A 12,724-nucleotide genomic window follows, 5' to 3' on the forward strand; every position below is an offset into this window, starting at 1 on the left:
TAGGCAGGCTTGACTAGAAAAGGCATGTCAAGGCTCATAATAATGAGGCAGTGGGCAAAAGAAATTGATTAATTCTGAGAAATCATATGAAGGGTTAATTCTGTTTAAAGGTGCTCAAATACTATTTTAAATTCTCAGTCCTGCAAGTGATGGAGGAATGGCAGCTGGATTTAATTATTAGAATCTAGCTCTACTGAGCTGCAGGTCAAAAAGGTCAGTGAGAAATGAAACTCTGTCCTTTGTGAATGATGGATTGTTAATGCTGGCACAGCTGTAAACTATTATGAATGAACAAAGGAATGAGCCAGACATACTGTAGTTTAAAAGCAGGCAGTTTGTTTAGGATTAGTTTAAAATGCTTAGAAGGAGATAGCTTAGATATAGATATAGAGACCATTATAAGTATGTAGAATATGTCTTATAAGGATGCTTATTTTAGAATATGCTGTATTCTGTGTAATTAATAAGTTTTGTTTCTGTGTAGAATGTCTGTTAAATTCTGTATTACTCTTTGTCTGACGTTTCAAGCAAGGACTGCAGTGAAGAGGTCAAACATGTGTTTTGACTTATCTGCAGTTCTGGCTGGTTTAATGTATGGAGCTGGTGGGTGAAAGAGGTCAGGACTAGTCAGCTCTCTTCTCCTTGATTAATTATAGGTAAATGTAGGAATGGATCTTGAAAGAAATAACAAACTATAGCTGTATGCTATTAAGTAAGACTGGCCCTTGACCCTTTAATGAATGCCAGAGTTCAGTTAGCAGTTAGTACTAGGAATATGAGAAATTAATCATAATAACATGTAGGAGTTCTGGAGCCCAAATGTCTGGTGTGAGGGGCCCAGGTCACAGGTCAGTTTAGGATGTCTGGAACCTATGTAACTGATATTTTTATAGAGCTGATTGGCTGAGGCAAGGTAACCAATCTATTCTTTACCATCTGGAGAGTAAGGGGGGCTAGGCTAGGAGGGGGATAGCACTGTATTTAAGTGGGAGTAGAAGCAGCTTACGTCAGAAGGAACAGACAAAAGAAAGAGAGCAGAAGGAACAGACAGAAGAAGAAGGAGCTCAGAAGAGAAGAGAAGAGAGCTGAAGAGGACAGACAGAAGCCATAACATCCAGAGAGCTGACACAGAGAGCTGAGAGAGAGACAAAGAGAGCTGAGAAGAGAAGAAGAAAACTTAATGCTGATGTTCTACTTTGTTTGCTGGCAAATAAAGAAGATTTCTCTCTCATTTTGATGTGTGCTGTCTGACTCCTGAAGTACCACAGATTCTGCTAACAATAGGGGTAATTCATGCATCCATTCCTGCAACAATTCTTGGTGGCAGCGGTGGGATCCTGAATCCTGCATTAATCCCAGCACCCAACTGACTGGAGAACATTCGCCGGGTATGTATTCTGTATTCTGTATTGTAATCCTAGCTAGGAAACTGTAAACCAGCCCGTCACAAATTGAGGGAAGGGGAGTCTGATCAACTCTCAGCGAAGGCCTTAGTAGCTTTTAGTCTAGTGGAGATTAGAAGCGAAACCGCTTGAGCTTATCTGTATCTGAGAAATCTGAAATTGTTGGGTGGGATTTTTTGTGCAGAATGTGTGATGCGTGAATGTTAAATGAGTGCGGACTTCTTATAACTGCGTTTCCAATTAACGCGAGTTCAATTGGCCAGTGACCGAAGGAAGCGATTGTTGTCTGTCTTACCTTGTGTCTCGAGAGTGTGGACCCCTTACTGCACTCTCAAAAACTCCCTCCCTTTTGTGTGTTGTAACTGTAAGCATTATGGGAGGGAAATCGTCTAGACAAATTGATACTCCCCTAGAGTGTATGCTTAAGAACTTCAAAAAAGGATTTTTAATTAATGATTATGGACAGACTTTAAGCTCAAGTACTCTAAGAACCTTGTGTGAAGTTGAGTGGCCATCTATGGGAGTGGGGTGGCCCTCTAGTGGCAGCTTAGATATTGAAGTAATCTGGAAGGTCTACAGCATAATTGTAGGAGAACCAGAATATTCTGAACAACTCCCCTATATAGATTCCTGGGACAGCCTTGTGACTGACCCTCCCTCTTGGTTGAAAATTTATATGGGTTCCCCAGTAAAATTCATGTTAGGCCGTGCTCAAAGAAAGATTAGAAAATCTAAACTGGAAGAGGGAAAGAGCCCCAGGAAGCCTACCACCCAATCGGTGGCTTCCGCCCCTACCCTGTCTGAGAAACCCATACTCTCTGATGACCCCTCAGATCTTGAGCCACCACCTTATGGCCCATTGTTGGGGTTCCGTGCCACCCCCAGAGATCCACGCCACCCAGCCCAAGCCTCTCCAGCACAGGCTTCTCCGGATAGCTCCTCTTCTGTGCAAACCCCGCCACATCCTAGGTTGGACTTTTCATCCGGCCTCTACCCTTCTGTGCCACATCCTTCCCTGCTAACCTCTGTAGACCCGCTTTGGGCTCCACTCCCTGACTCCTCAACTCCCGACAGCCCAGCCTCTCCTTCTAATACCCCTCCCCACTCATTAGGGGCCCGGCATCCCTTTCAATGGACTGAATCACCTGTGACCACCTCTCAGTCTATGAGTACCCCTCCCCATCCCTCAGGGGTTCAACACACCTCCACTGAATGGGTTAGACCCGCTGCAATCACTTTTGAGCATGATAGGAGGGTAGCTCCTAGCTCTACCTCAGATTCCATTCCCACCTCCTCGAGAGTTCTGCCACTCCGCCAGGTAACCACCACTCGACCGAATCCTAATAATGAGGGTCAGGTTATGCAGGCACAGGCCTACCAGTATGTACCCTTCACAACCACCGATCTCCTGAATTGGAAGACGCATTACCCCTCTTATACTGAAAAGCCTCAGGCAGTGGTGGACCTAGTGGCTAGCATTATGGCCACCCATAACCCAACCTGGACTGATTGTCAACAACTTCTCCTGACCCTCTTCACAACTGAGGAGAGGCGGAAGATTTTGCAAAATGCTGAGGCCATCACGCGAGCGCGTGCCCCCGAGAGGACACCGGATCTAGAGGACTGGGTTAGAACTCGGTTCCCTCGCGCAGCTCCAGCTTGGGATCCAAATAATGAGCAGCAATATGAACTGTTGTCTGGCTATTGCCGGGACTTGCTGGAAGGTATGAGGAAAGGCATAAAGAGGCCCATTAATTTGGCAAAGGTCTCTGAAATTCTCCAAGGGGCAACTGAATCCCCTGGGGCCTTTTTAGAGCGACTAATTGAAGCCTACAGAACATACACCCCCTTTGACCCTGAAGCACTAGAAAACCAGAGAATGGTGAATAGCGCATTGGTGGCACAGAGTATGCCAGATATCCGGAAGAAGTTGCAGCGTCAGGAGGGATTCGCAGGGATGAATACCACCCAGCTAATTGAGATCGCAACCAAGGTTTTCATTAATCAGGAGGTGCGCCGAGAGGCTGACCGGAAGATGCAGAAGAAGGCCGACCTTTTAGCAGCAGCCATTACTAATTCCACCCTTAACCGAGGTCGACCTCTAGCTAATGGGAAGCCAAAGTGGGACCCCGGACCGCCAGCCAGGCCCCGAGATTCCTTCAATCAATCCCGGCCAAGGGGGGAGAATCCCAGACCAAGATTGGAGAGGGACCAGTGTGCCTACTGCAAGGAAAGAGGGCACTGGAAAGATGAATGCCCCCAGAGGCGCCAGGGACTGAGAAGGGGACCAGGAGATCGAGGAAGCCGAGGCCGAGTTCGAGAGGGAAGATATGAGCCTCCTGAATCTGACATCATCGGGATAGCCGAGATGGCAGAATGGGACGAATAGGACAGACCGGGTTCCTACAAACTGGGCTCCCAGGAACCTATGGTCAAGTTAACTATAGGGAGCCGCTCAATTCCATTCATGATTGATACAGGAGCTGAACATTCTGTTGTGACGGAGCGATTAGCGCCTGTGTCTGGAAAAACTGTCCGAGTGGTGGAAGCCACGGGGGTGCAGAACCGGAGGCCCTTTCTGACGACCCGTAGATGCCAATTAGGCTCACACACAGTCACTCATGAATTCCTGTATATGCCAGACTGTCCAATCCCTTTGTTAGGTCGAGACCTGCTGTCCAAGCTTAGGGCCCAAATTTCCTTTGACTCTGATGGCCAGACTTCAGTTTCCTTTCGGCCCCCGACATCCAGCCCTAAGGGTATATTGAGTTTCTGCTGCCCCCTTGAAGAAGAATGGCGGCTGCATCAGTCGCATGGCCAAGTTGACCTACCCCTGGCAGACAGCTTTCAGGTCAGTGGGGTATGGGCAGAAGATAATCCCCCAGGGTTGGCCCGAAATATTCCTCCTGTCCATGTAGACTTACTTCCAAGTGCCCGGCCAATCCATCTTCGCCAATACCCAATTCCCCGAAAGGCTCTGGAAGGGATCCAAGCACACCTGAATCGTTTGTTATCCCATGGAATTATTCGACCTTGCCAGTCTCCATGGAATACGCCACTATTGCCAGTTCAGAAGCCAGGGACTGAGGACTACCGGCCAGTCCAAGACTTACGGGTGGTCAACAAATCCACTATTTCATTACACCCTGTAGTGCCTAATCCATATGTCCTGCTAGGATTGATACCTTCTGGAGCTACCCATTTCACGACACTAGACTTAAAAGATGCCTTCTTTTGTATTCGGGTGGCCCCCGCCAGTCAACTGCTTTTCGCCTTTCAATGGGAAAACCCAGTAACAGGAAGGAAGCTTCAGTATACATGGACCCGCCTGCCACAGGGGTTCAAGAACTCCCCCACCATTTTTGGGACTGCCCTAGGACAAGACCTTAAGACTTTTAAATCTGAGCCTTCCAGGCGAGTTTTACTCCAGTATGTAGATGACCTCCTGATTGCAGCAGTGACTCAGGAAGAGTGTTTTGAGGCTACCAGAGAATTGCTGGAGCTACTCTTGGATGCAGGCTATAAGGTCTCACGCTCAAAGGCCCAACTTTGTCAGTCAGAAGTGAAGTATCTGGGCTTTTGTATTTCCCAGGGAAGTCGGAGATTGGATGTCAGTAGGAAGCAAGCAGTTGCTGCAATTCCCCAACCCAAGTCCAGAAGGGAAGTTAGGGAATTTCTGGGAGCAGCCGGATTCTGCAGAATTTGGATTCCAAATTTTGCATTGATGGCGAAACCCCTTTACCAGGCCACAAAGGGGGGTGAAAAGGAACCATTTGAATGGGGACCTACTGCTCAACAATCCTTCATTGCCATAAAGAAAGCCCTACTCCAAGCCCCTGCGTTAGGCCTTCCTGATGTGGAGAAACCTTTCTCATTGTATGTCCATGAGCGACAGGGGGTTGCTCTGGGTGTGCTGACCCAGATGATGGGATCCTGGCAGAGGCCTGTTGCATACCTGTCTAAACAGCTGGATGGAGTGGCTAAAGGATGGCCAGCCTGCATGAGGGCCATTGCAGCAACAGCCTTACTGGTCCAGGAAGCTGATAAGCTGACCTTGGGGCAAGAACTGGTTGTTAAAGTCCCCCACGCAGTTCTCACCCTCATGGAGTATAAGGGCAACCATTGGTTTACAAATAACCGTATGGTTAAGTACCAAGCTAGTTTGTGTGAGAATCCATGGATACACCTGGAAACAGTGGCTACATTCAATCCTGCCACTCTTTTGCCAGCATCTGAGGGACCACCGGATCATGACTGTATCCAAACCATGGATGAAGTGTACTCCAGTCGACCAGATCTTAAAGATGTTCCTTGGAGGGACCCAGATGTAATTTATTTCACAGATGGAAGCAGTTATGTGGAGAACTCCAAGCGATTGGCAGGCTATGCTGTGGTGACAGAAGACAAGGTGATAGAAGCAAGAGCCCTGCCCCAAGGAACTTCAGCCCAGAAAGCAGAACTTGTGGCCCTCATACGAGCTCTGGATCTAGCAGCAGGACTGGTGACCAACATTTATACTGATTCCAAGTATGCCTTCACAACTCTACATGCTCATGGAGCTTTGTATAAGGAAAAGGGACTCATAAATGCCGCAGGCCAACCTGTTAAGTATGGACCTGAAATACTTCAGCTGCTAGAGGCTGTTTGGGCCCCTAAGAAGGTAGCGGTCATTCACTGCAGGGGACATCAAAGGATAGATACTCCAGTGGCCCGAGGGAATCGCCATGCTGATCGGGTGGCCAAGGAAGCTGCTCGAGGACCCCTAGCAAGTACTGTGACTCCCCTGTTCCAAATTCGACTGCAAGAATGGACACCTATGTATACCCAAACGGAAGAGAAATGGGCTCAAGAGGAAGGTGCAGTAAGGAGACCTGATGGCTGGTTACATCTCCCTGATACCAGAGTTCTGGTGCCACGCCACCTAGCTTGGCCTGTAGTGTCTCAAGCTCATGACCTATCACATTTAGGGAAAACAGCACTAGCCCGCCTACTCAGTCGAGTAGTGGTGCTGGAAGGATTGGATAGTCTGGTTGCCACTGCTTCTGCCCGATGTACTCTCTGTGCCCAGAATAATGCTCGTCAGGGACCCCGTATTCCACCAGGAGTTCAGTCTAGGGGACTAACACCCTTTGAGTCTCTAGTTATAGACTTCACAGAAATGCCCAGGAGCGGTAGGCTCCGATACCTCTTGGTCATGGTCTGTACCTTTTCTGGGTGGGTGGAAGCATATCCTACAGTCACTGAGAAAGCCACAGAAGTAGCTCGAGCCCTCCTTAGGGATGTCATCCCCAGGTATGGACTGCCCCTTGCCATAGGTTCAGATAATGGTCCCGCCTTTGTTGAAGCTACACTTCAGGCCCTGTCCCGCGCATTGCGCATTACCTGGAAATTGCATTGTGCCTATCGTCCTCAGAGTTCAGGGCAGGTTGAGCGGGCAAACAGAACCTTGAAAAATAGCCTAGCAAAGATTTGTCAGGAAACCCAACTGAAATGGCCACAGGCATTGCCACTAGCCCTCTTCCGCCTCCGATGCACCCCAACTAAAGGAACAGCCCTCTCTCCCTTTGAAATTGTGTATGGGAAGCCCCCAGCCATTTTGCAGGGAATTAAGGGAGACATAGGGATTTTAGGGTCTGCCCAGGTGCAGGAGCAGGTAGCCCTCTTGGGCAAGATAATTTCTGAGCTTCAGTCTTATGTGAGAGAAATAAACCCTGTCCCCTTCCAGGCTCAGGTGCATTCCTTCCTGCCAGGGGATAGAGTTTGGGTGAAAGACTGGAGGCTCCAGCCTTTGGGGCCCCGATGGAAAGGACCTTTTACTGTTTTGCTTTCTACCCCTACAGCTGTGAAGGTTGCAGGGATAACTCCATGGGTCCATTGGTCTCGAATTAAGTCTGCTGACCAGACTGAGCCCAGCACGGATCAGACGGAGCCTGAACAGTGGAGAGCAGAAAGAGATCCTGCGGAGCCATTGAAGTTGCGCTTGACCCGAACCAAAGAATCTACTAGCTGAAAAGAAGGGTCAACTGCATACTGCAGGAGTTGCTGAACTTCGGCTTCACACTGAGACTCTTTCTGTCCAGATTCTGGCTTTCTTGGAATTTGAGAGCTTGATCCTTGTCAGTTGAGGGTCTATCCCAACTGGTATAAGAACTCAAAGACTGAGAACATTATATGAGAATAATCTGTGATTAGCACAGACTGTTGAAATATTATTGCTTAATTAGTTTGCTGTATTTGTTTTAGATTAGGAAGAAAGAAAATGTTAGTAGTTTGGATGCTTTTGTTGTTTTCTACTCCTTGCCTCCTTGTTCCTAATACCCCAACTCGCTCCAACCTTTGGTTACACTCAGTCCAGGAACTAATTAGCCAGGCAAAGATTACTTCCCCTTGTATTGTGTGTTCCCGATTTTCTCCTTATACTACAGATGTCCCAGCTGTTCCTGTTCCTGTGCAGCTCCCAGCTCTTATACCTCCCTACTTCTCGAGTTCAGGCCCTTGGAGCCAGGATTATACTTGGTGGTCCTTTTATAATGCTACTTCCCCCTCTGATTCTTCTCTAAGGCCAGTCTTTACGTCTCCCTATCCAGCTTCTGGAGTGTTTTGTTTAACAAGAGACATCTCAACTGTTCTTCCCATTCCCTGTAACTATACTAATGTTCTCCCAGAAAAAGGGGAATCTGTGTGGGTAGTTTCTCCAGGTACTCCTATGTGCCCTACTACCATACCTGTAGATTATGACCAAGGTGATTATCTGGCTCCTAACCTTACTATTGAGAAGACTATAGTGTCCCGGCCTATTTTCTACTTTCATAAGTCCCCGGGGTATGAAGGGGTTGCATCATATGAGCGGTCTGTCACAATTGGGGATTGGCACCTATGGTGTACAAAGTCTCCATTTCTTCTTAGTTCCCCCTGGGATAGGGGCTCGCATTATGGGCATCCTAGTGTCCATCCTGTGCCAACATTTATTGGGAACTTTCCTCGCCCTCTCCTTGGTCATTACTGGCTCTGTGATAATGTCCTCCACATGATTCTTCCCCCCACATATGATTTTTGTGTATTGGTAACTTTGAATTATTTTCCTAAAGTTATTCCTCTCCTCAGGCCACCATCCCCGCACCGCTCTAAGCGAGAGGCCTTGTCCTTACCTTCCTCCGTGGCCACAGAGGATGAGGCGATTGAATTAGCCCTCCAGTATATTAATTCTACTTATCCTCTGACTAAAAAGAGACTTGTAGCCCTTTCTGCTACGGCCTGGATTCCAATTGGGGGCCCGGTAGCGGGTATTACTGAACTGGGCATGGCTACCCGGAGACTTCAGTCTCTACTCCATGTTTTAGTTCATGAGCTGAACGTGGTAGTCAATGCATTGCAGGATCAAATTAATGAATTAAGTATAGTTTCTCGGTATAACCGTATGGGTCTTGACTATCTCTTTGCAGCCCAGGGTGGCCTCTGCACAGTGCTAAATTCTTCAGAGTGCTGTACTATTGTTATAAATAGGACGCATGTAGTTAGGCATGCTATGGATAAAGTCCTACAGTTGGCCAGCCTTAATGTGGAGGATTACCGAGGAGGATTAGACCTTACCTCCTGGTGGTGGTCATTGACCTCCTGGATACGTCCTTTGTTCATTTCCCTAATAGTCTTAGTTTTAGCAGGGTTGTTGTTTTGTTTCCTGGCCTCATGTGCTTCGGCAGTATGCCGTCGAACCTTAACAAGTAAGGTAATGGTGGTTCATAAGTCTATTCTTAGTTAGGATCACTATAATCTCCAGAGTTTGAGTTGTGAGACTTATCTCTGCATAAGCTGATTTTAGTCTCAAAGGGGGGAATGAGGCAGTGGGCAAAAGAAATTGATTAATTCTGAGAAATCATATGAAGGGTTAATTCTGTTTAAAGGTGCTCAAATACTATTTTAAATTCTCAGTCCTGCAAGTGATGGAGGAATGGCAGCTGGATTTAATTATTAGAATCTAGCTCTACTGAGCTGCAGGTCAAAAAGGTCAGTGAGAAATGAAACTCTGTCCTTTGTGAATGATGGATTGTTAATGCTGGCACAGCTGTAAACTATTATGAATGAACAAAGGAATGAGCCAGACATACTGTAGTTTAAAAGCAGGCAGTTTGTTTAGGATTAGTTTAAAATGCTTAGAAGGAGATAGCTTAGATATAGATATAGAGACCATTATAAGTATGTAGAATATGTCTTATAAGGATGCTTATTTTAGAATATGCTGTATTCTGTGTAATTAATAAGTTTTGTTTCTGTGTAGAATGTCTGTTAAATTCTGTATTACTCTTTGTCTGACGTTTCAAGCAAGGACTGCAGTGAAGAGGTCAAACGTGTTTTGACTTATCTGCAGTTCTGGCTGGTTTAATGTATGGAGCTGGTGGGTGAAAGAGGTCAGGACTAGTCAGCTCTCTTCTCCTTGATTAATTATAGGTAAATGTAGGAATGGATCTTGAAAGAAATAACAAACTATAGCTGTATGCTATTAAGTAAGACTGGCCCTTGACCCTTTAATGAATGCCAGAGTTCAGTTAGCAGTTAGTACTAGGAATATGAGAAATTAATCATAATAACATGTAGGAGTTCTGGAGCCCAAATGTCTGGTGTGAGGGGCCCAGGTCACAGGTCAGTTTAGGATGTCTGGAACCTATGTAACTGATATTTTTATAGAGCTGATTGGCTGAGGCAAGGTAACCAATCTATTCTTTACCATCTGGAGAGTAAGGGGGGCTAGGCTAGGAGGGGGATAGCACTGTATTTAAGTGGGAGTAGAAGCAGCTTACGTCAGAAGGAACAGACAAAAGAAAGAGAGCAGAAGGAACAGACAGAAGAAGAAGGAGCTCAGAAGAGAAGAGAAGAGAGCTGAAGAGGACAGACAGAAGCCATAACATCCAGAGAGCTGACACAGAGAGCTGAGAGAGAGACAAAGAGAGCTGAGAAGAGAAGAAGAAAACTTAATGCTGATGTTCTACTTTGTTTGCTGGCAAATAAAGAAGATTTCTCTCTCATTTTGATGTGTGCTGTCTGACTCCTGAAGTACCACAGATTCTGCTAACAATAGGGGTAATTCATGCATCCATTCCTGCAACAATAACAGAGCAAAAGTGTTGTTGGTTGTCCACCTAAGATCAGTCTCCATGAAAGAGCAGCAATATTTACTTTTGTCCAAATATTGATCTAACAATATTGTTTGGATTGGAACTCCCAGTCAACACTAACTTTGATCAGTGTTTCCTGTGGAATCAGAGATTTTGTATCCAGTTCCATGCCCTCCCCCCCACCCAGGCATTATTATTATTAATTTTTTTTACTTTTTCTGCGTTGCCTCCAGAGAGGACCTACAAAACTCCCCCAAACATAAAGTGGACCTGTTGCTATCAAAACATCAAAAAGGAGAAAAAAAATCCCCCATGAAAAATACAAATGAAAAAGTAGTAGGGGAGGACCAATAAAATATAACGAAATAAATAAAAAAGAACCTAGGAATCAAGGAGTGACAAACAAAAAGTTTATTAGAATAACAACTAGATCATCAGTTCTGAATAAAAACAATTCCCTAAAACAGTGGAAGTTCAGAAGAAGGACGCTCCTTGGAGCATTTAGCAGAGAAAGCATTCACACAGATACTTATGGTTAGAACTATTCAGATTGTTTTGACTCCTGATGCAGGCAGTTGCTCTGAAACATGGCACCTTGTCGAGTTCTTCTTTTGAACTTCCACTGTTTTGGGGAATTCTTTTTATACAGGCCTTGTTTCCTAATCTGTGCTATAGGTGCGCTAGTGTTTTTAGCGCATGCTAACTCTGGGTGTCTCTAGCATTAGCACACGCTAATTTTTAGTGCACACTAAAAACGCTAGTGCACCTTAGTAAACAGGGCCCTTAAGTTGCTTTTTATTTATTTATTTCCCCTAGGTCCTTGCCTACTTCTTTTTTATCGGTTGCTATCAAAAACATGCTGGTTTTTGCCTTTTGACATTGTAATTTTTTCATTTTCCCCTTTAAATTTAAAGGAAACCTGTAACTAGGGATTCCAGTCTGTGAGGAGTACTATCCTGGTTGTCCTTTGAAAAAGCAAATTTGCTTACCTCTAACATATGTTTTCTAAGGAAAGCAGAATAACATTCCTCACAAAACTCACCCACCTTCCCTAGGAATTGTCTTCTCCTAGTACTAACTTTATACCAAGCTGAGGTGGCCACGTATGTTGATGCTATGTGGGCTCTTGCATATATTCAGTAGAGCATTTTCAAAAGTTTCATTTTCATTGCAACAGCCTGTGCTTTGTCCAATGATGTCACTCCTTTGTGACAACTGGTAGCCTGGTTTCTTCAGAAAATATGTGGTACAGCTAAATGACTTCACTTTCATTACTATTTGATTTTGTTTATGCATTTTTCTTCTGCTAGGCATTGCTTCTGTGGCACCCAAATGTGGAGTGTAATCTTGTATGAAGGCACCTAGTTTTAGGCACTAACAACACACGTAAATGGTGGTATTGTAGTCATTTGTATATATGTGTTCGCATATTCGCATTTCCCCTGGACAAGATTTTATAAGTACACAAGTAAAATTGATGGCATGTATTATGCTGGTAGGCAGAGCATACAATTAATCGTATATATTATAAAATCTTATTTGAGCATGTTCTTTAGAATCTAGGCTGAGGCATTTATACCAGCTCTAGTGCCTATTTTCCTTTATAAAATAGTGCCTTAGTAGGTGCCTTCGTATAAAATTGTCCTCAAAATGCGCAGTTCCTCTCCTTCTAAGGGGTCCTTTTACAAAGGGGGTCTTTTACTAAAGCTTAGCTCGAGTTATCTGTAGCAGGGCCCATTTTATTCCTATGGGCCCTGCTGTGGATAACTCGAGCTAAAAGACCCCCCTAAAATGTGCTAATGGATTTAGCGCATGCTAATTAGCGCGAGCTAAATGCTAAGAAACCCATAGGTATAAAATGGGCTTCTCAGCATCTAGTATATGCTAAATTCATTAGCACACCTCAGTAAAAAGATTCCTTAGAAGAAGAGCTTAGCATTTTGAGGATAATTTTATAAGGAGGCATCTACTTAGGCACTATTTTATAAAGGAAAATAGGCACCAGAGCTGCCATAAATGCCTGAGTCTAGATTTCTAAAGAGCGTGTACAAATAAGACCTCTAAATGATCAGATGTGTTAAGATGGTAACATTATTCTCCCAGGTCTTAGAAATATATTGTAGGATCTGTCAGCCTTCCATCTACTGTGTCTTCCTGCCAGAACGCCATGTCTTTTATGAGCTTATTTTTCTGAATAATAATACAATATAA

The 12,724-nt window shown here is 45.1% G+C and overlaps 1 protein-coding gene across 2 annotated transcripts in view; it reads left to right on the forward strand.

Moving 5' to 3' along the window:
• Window positions 1-12,724, forward strand: part of WDR70 (WD repeat domain 70) — a 596,086-nt gene that overhangs the window by 208,221 nt on the left and 375,141 nt on the right. The window lies entirely within an intron of this gene.

Source organism: Microcaecilia unicolor, chromosome 2 (assembly GCF_901765095.1).
Source record: "Microcaecilia unicolor chromosome 2, aMicUni1.1, whole genome shotgun sequence".
Taxonomy (NCBI): domain Eukaryota; kingdom Metazoa; phylum Chordata; class Amphibia; order Gymnophiona; family Siphonopidae; genus Microcaecilia; species Microcaecilia unicolor.